Source organism: Amblyomma mixtum, chromosome 7 (genome assembly GCF_055824585.1).
Source record: "Amblyomma mixtum isolate Tamu chromosome 7, ASM5582458v1, whole genome shotgun sequence".
NCBI lineage: Eukaryota > Metazoa > Arthropoda > Arachnida > Ixodida > Ixodidae > Amblyomma > Amblyomma mixtum.
In genome coordinates, this window is record NC_143018.1 from 144,581,527 (window position 1) to 144,588,140 (window position 6,614).

The following is a 6,614-nucleotide window of genomic DNA, read 5'->3' on the forward strand; positions in this document are numbered from 1 at the left end:
TATGTATCAGCAGCGCGAACACCACACAGGAAGAAGAAGGAGTAGAAGGTAAAGAACGCTGAACTTCCAACTTTTATTTGAGCAAAAACTGAACCCGCACTTTTATACACATACCAGGTAAAATCCCACCAGGGGGGGTAATCAAGGCGCGCAACCGAATTGGGACCAACACGATGTCCAGGGCATCAAAATGATAACTACTATCGCACTATACAAAGACTTCCCTGAAATGAAGCACGAATGACATGCGGAAAAACAAGACAATGTAAAAACAGGGTTGAGTGTGCGCAAATGGAAAAATGGAAAAACGGATTTGAGGGCGCGAATTTTGCTAAAAGCAAAAAAAAAAAAAACATGAGAAGGCGAGACACGGTAAAAACGTAAGCGATGCGAAGGGATGAGCGCCAACAATTAACACGGCTAGAACGAAAATGCAGTGTGCCCCTAAAAACCAGGTAAAATCAGGTAAAACCAGAGAGAAAAATGATTTCTTTTTCAGATAATGAGATGGAAGGGGTGCTTACGCAACCTTCCTTGAGCCCTGAGATGTAGGTAGCTTCAATGATTTCGCGTGTTAGTTGGTTTTTATGTTTCTTTAAGACGGTTGCTTTCTTAAAATGAGGAATGCACTTCTTTTGGCTATCACATGCGCTGCAATGGGCGGGCAGGTTCCTCAACGGCGCCCCAGTTAGATCGTTCCTATGTTCCATTAAAGGGTCACTCACCGAGATGAGTGTATAAATAATGGCATATTCTGGTAGTTGGCACCCTATAACATCAATAACGAGGGGTCTGCGCCCGGTTTAGGCAGGAATTTATATTTTATTTCGGCGTTAAAAGTCGCGTAAAAAAGCATGGTGGCGACCCCAAACGTTCATTTTGTTCAAGAAAGTGGTAGTCTTTTTTTGTAGAAGCATAAGTGAATATACTACGTACCATTTGTATGCCCCAATGTCAGAGAAACGCACGTTTTGTTCTAGTAAACTGTAGAAGGCGTACCGCTCGCTTTTTCTGTAAATCACATGAATATTTATAGTTACACGTACGCAAAACGCAGGCACATCCCCATTTTTAGTTCAGCGTATGCTAGCAGAGACGCAAAAATAAACTCAGCCTATAGTGGCGCCATCTGGTCGTCAGTACGGGAACCATTGCTGTAAACAAACCGACTCTCCACTTAAGCCTAGGAGCAGCAGAATCGTCACTCTAATTATTAAAATAAAGCAAATTTATCTCTTATATGTTTTCTTATAGGCGAGATGAGACGAAGCGAAAGACAGGCGCCCCATTTATGGCCAGTGAACGCACTGAAAAAGGCAGCAACAACGAGAATTCAGTCCGAAGCGAGAGGTCCGGCTTCGACGGGTGCCGCCATGTTTGTCGCCGCGCGGCGGAAATCCAGATGGTTGCCAGATGAGACTACCATCTCATACAGATGTGTTACCACATTAATAAATTCTATTTTAAAATGTTCTACCGCACTCCTTGGCACCACAGCTGGCTAAACGGTAATTTCAGTAAAGAGCTATCGGTTGCCGCAAAGAAAATATGGTCGATAAAATTCAGTAGACTGACCCTTTAACCTTTCTGGGGCGCCGTTGAGGAACCTGCCCGCCCATTGCAGCGCATGTGATAGCCAAAAGAAGTGCATTCCTCATTTTAAGAAAGCAACCGTCTTAAAGAAACATAAAAACCAACTAACACGCGAAATCATTGAAGCTACCTACATCTCAGGGCTCAAGGAAGGTTGCGTAAGCACCCCTTCCATGTCATTATCGGAAAAAGAAATCATCTTGCTCTCTGGTTTTACCTGATTTTACCTGGTTTTTAGGGGCACACTGCATTTTCGTTCTAGCCGTGTTAATTGTTGGCGCTCATCCCTTCGCATCGCTTACGTTTTTACCGTGTCTCGCCTTCTCATGTTTTTTTTTTGCTTTTAGCAAAATTCGCGCCCTCAAATCCGTTTTTCCATTTTTCCATTTGCGCACACTCAACCCTGTTTTTACATTGTCTTGTTTTTCCGCATGTCATTTGTGCTTCATTTCATGGAAGTCTTTGTATAGTGCGATAGTAGTTATCATATTGATGCCCTGGACATTGTGTTGGTCCCAATTCGATTGCGCGCCTTGATTACCCCCCTGGTGGTATTTTACCTGGTATGTGTATAAAAGTGCGGGTTCAGTTTTTGCTCAAATAAAAGTTGGAAGTTCAGCCCTCTTTACCTTCTTCTTCCTGTGTGGTGTTCGCGCTGCTGATACATATGTATCATTAGACACGCCTTTGTTAACTCCAAACCATCGAGCTGGCATGGCGTAGTAGTTAGCGTGCTCGTCCAACACCCTCTCAATACACTAAGGCCTCTCCACCAGCCGCGTGACGTCACGCCAAGGGACCGTGCCGGCGCTGTGCTCCGCGATTTCAGCGGGGCCGCGCGCCGCGGCCGCGCCCGTCTGCACTATTCGGGTACTGCCGCACGTAGCTGCTAAGAAGTTGCTAGCTGAGTTATAAGTGATTCCTTCATTTTTATTTTTGTCGTTGCTGTAGAAAAGAAATGCGCGAGTTTGTGCGCGCCTTAGGCTATCATTGATCACCTTTATATATTTTTGTTATTGCACAACACCTTATTGTCAAGGACGTCCGAGCTTCTAATCGTTTTTTATAACAAAGAATTTAGCATACGGCCGCCAATTTCATAATATAATATTAGTCATTATAATAAAAAATTGATTAGTTAATTTCAATTAATCATCTAATCATTACGCTCTGTCACGTACGTGATGTCTACCGTGCAGTGACACCCATCTGCACAGACCGCACATGCATATATCTAGTTTTTAAAGTAGAAGTTTGTGAACGTTAAAAAAAACAACACTGTCTACTGCGCATTGTGATAGTTTTATTATGTATTATGTTTTGCTTAAAACTTCCACACACAGGTATAATGATACTCACAATAAAGTTGCCCTGTTGAAGAGTATTTGTACAGCTAGTCTGACTCCTACAATAACAAACGACGAGACACCAGCAATGAAGTGTTCGCAAAGCATTTTTATTGCTTCGGGAATAAAACTTACTTCTTTTTAAGCGTTGCTGCTTTCCGGGCTGCAGCCTTCTTATGCGCATTGTCTTGTATGGCGTAATTTCTCAGTTTGCAAAAGTTGTTTAAAACAACGTTGGTTGCAACGCGAACCACCAAGAGCAGGAGATTTTGTGCAGTGTGGCCATTTTCACATCTCTCAATGTCATGATCTTCAGGAGGGAAATCGTCTGTGAAATCACGACACCACGTTGATTCCTACATGAGAGGAAATCTTCCGCGTTTGCTCCGAAAGACAACTTCTCTGCAAGTAATTTTGTCATCAGTACCATGTGAACTGTGCATGGCTCTGGAAACTTCAGCCCTCCTCTTGACAGGTTAGCTATCATGGCAGTGTTTTCCGCTTCGATCTCTCGATTTTCAATGACCAGTGTGCTGAAGCAAGCAGAACGTGAAAGCTTCTTTAAAGCAGCATGAGCAGCATATCCTGCAATAGAAACAATAACATCCATGTCAGAGTGGGCGCGTGTAATATCGTCGTCGCCGACAGCCACAGAAAAGTTGCACGCCACAGGATCCTCACTTACGTCTTCACATTCTGTTTCCTCACATGGAAATGTCAAACGTTTTTGAAGACGAAGCTTCTTTTCACATTCGTAGAGCTGACGCACGGAAATGTGGTACTGTGATCCTGCCAGCTGGCGGTAGCGGCCGAACCGGTCTTTTAGCGCATCCGTCTGAAATTTGCCCACCAGCACGTACTTGAAGTGAAGCTCTTCTAAGCAGTAGCGCGAGAGTTCTACCAGGGAATAGCATGTCAATCGCAAAGAACTGTGTGTCTCTTTCGTCAACGAGCCACTGGTGATGTTGATTCTCGCCCAAGCGTCCAACCAGTCGACAATGCCACTCAGGAAAGCTAACTGTGTGTCATCAACAGACCTTACAGGGTCTTGCATGCTGTCCCTTAGCCTCTGGCCTTTGCAAGGGGTCCTAACATTGACTATTTGCCACCATTTGAGGATGATGTCAATGAAGAGAGCGGTCGACTCAGCTTGAGGAATCTTGAATGCGGAACCATGTGTTCTGAGGCAATTAGACACAAACTGGTAAATGACGTCGAGAACGAGCTTTACATTTTGCCGCTCCATTGCGGTTGTATTCACGGCTTTTGCGTTCAGTCTGTAAGCAGCCTTCACAAGGGACCTCTTCTCTGAAGAATAAAGCTGCCGCACATCTGCGAAAGGAGCAGCTTTCATACGAAAAGCAGCTTTCAATGCCCTTCAGGCATTGCTCCACTCAAGTCCATTTCAGGGAAATAGAGGCATGTTCGAAGGTTTTTCTGGTTAATCCAATTGTTCCTGATGCACTTCAACAGATGCACAGGATCGACCACGTAGAAAAGAGGGCGAGCGTTATCGGCTGGATGGGGATAGACAATGCTCACCTGAGGACTTGCAGCAAATCACATCATCTTGCGGTTCAGAGCAGTGTTGTCGGTTATCACAGCGATAATTTTAAGCCCCATTTTATCAACATTAATGATTATGTTTTTAGCATGCTCGTGCAAAATTTCTGCGCTCAGTTTGCTCACAGGTAATATGTGAATGACATCCTTGTTTGCAGAAAGGAGTGACTGTACCATGAACACATGGGCTGTTGTCGCTGGTTCCGTGGAATGTGCAGACTATCCTACGATTGTGCCCCCTTTGTAGTCGAAGTATGGTTTTATGTGGATCTCATATATCATCAGGGTCACTGTCGTCTCGTGGTCTTTCATTGATTTGACTCGTTCTCGGATGTAGGAGAGAGAATGCGGTTGATTTTGCTCCAGAAGAGGGTCAGCTTTGTAATTTGAGCAGACACGGCGCAGTGTTGAAGGATGGGGCAGAATGATTCTTGATGCAGCTCTCGTGAAGTGATATGCGTGAGGAGAAATTGAATTCAGAATACTGGCGAATACCAGTAGCTCTGCGCTATACACAGGCTGTTTCGCAAGGAGAAGATCTATCTACTTAACCAGAAATTTCAGCAAAGCAGAGTGCTCTTTCATCGTATCACTGTCCTCAATGAGGTCTGCAAGCAGTGAACTGGCAAACTGCAATACTTTAGTATGTTTCGACGCTTTCGTCACCTCAGGTATGTTGCACAAGCCTTTCTCGAGTTCCTCTAGCAGCAAGGACAGGCTGGAGATGTCACATACTTGAATTGGCAGAATCCTGCCCGAAGGAAGCGACAGAAGCTTCTCTCCGTTCAGGAAAACAGAAAGTGACAGATCAGGGAGAACTACGAAGGCGCATTCCACATTCGGTGAAGGATCATTCTCGATGAGAAGGAACCTAACGCACTGCTCATCGAAAGAAACGGTCCAGAATTTCGTGTTGCAGATCGCAGGCAGCTTAGGTTTGAAGTCTTCGTAAGATGAAACTTTGTTTTTTTTTCTGTTCAAGTTCATTAGACACAAGTGACTTCCACATAGCCTCCTGCAAAGCAGCGTTTTCCCTTCTTGCTTTTTTTGTCTCTGGCGATTCACTCCGTCCTGGCGTTGAGGACAAGTATTTTGGACAGTTTGCAAACACAGAAGGCACGGCATCATTCTTCAGCTGCAGTCTATCACGCTTCACCTCTATTGTCTTCCCTGTCAATTCATCTTGGTGAGACAACGTCGTAATGAAGTCGCATGCGTGGAAGTGCTGTTCACACACCTGCACGAGAAAATGACGCAATGCCATTCGCCATGACTCTCCATTGCCTAAAACACTAAGTAAAACACTAAGGAAAAAGTAACAGTGCACAGCTTTTACACATTTGCCACACAAACAAGAAAAAATAGCAGCGCGGAGGCCAAAACAGGAAAACTTATACTAAGAAGGACAAACATCAAGTTGTACGAGCTAAAACATGAGAATGACGTTCGTCTGAGCTTCGGCAGCGAAAATATTCACATCCCTGACCAAATGCATCGCAAGCCTAATGGACATCCACAGAAATAAATGCTTCCTCGATAATTAATACATAAGTTAAAGTGCTATCATTGCCTATAAAGCCAGCATGCCTTTCCAGGAGTCACAGCCTTTAACAATCACGAAAGCTCACAACTAAGATAATTACGAGCGCCTACTAAGCAATATTTCAGTCTTACCCTCGAATGCACTGTAGGTGTGAAATCCTTCCGTGGAATGGCTCGCAACCAAGATTTGCTTCGTGCTTCGTCTCTTGGGAAGCAATAAACACGTACTTTCGGGCCATTCTGGTAGTTTCCGCGGCACCCGGGAACACAGAACCGGCCCATGTTTCATGAAGTTGCACTCACGACACGGCAGGCATTCAGCGATTAACTCCAGGCGAGCTTTCCATTCGTGAGCTAGCACTGGTACGCACGCCACACAAGGAACGGCCACACGGAACCGATACAGTCATGCGAGGACCGAAAACAAATGAAATCAACACCAGACTGAAAGACTCTGGCAGCAGCTAGACGCTCACTGCAATACTGCGTTCGTGTCTGTGCTTGACCGGGCAAGCGCGAGCACATCGAGGGAGACAACCGAGCGGAGCCGCGCTCGGCGAGCAGCCGGAC

The 6,614-nt window shown here is 45.1% G+C and overlaps 1 pseudogene; it reads right to left on the reverse strand.

Annotated features, from left to right (window-relative positions):
- Positions 1–3,070: 3,070 nt before the first annotated feature.
- On the reverse strand, positions 3,071–6,326 carry LOC149337772 (uncharacterized; annotated as a pseudogene).
- Between the last annotated feature and the right edge of the window lie 288 nt (positions 6,327–6,614).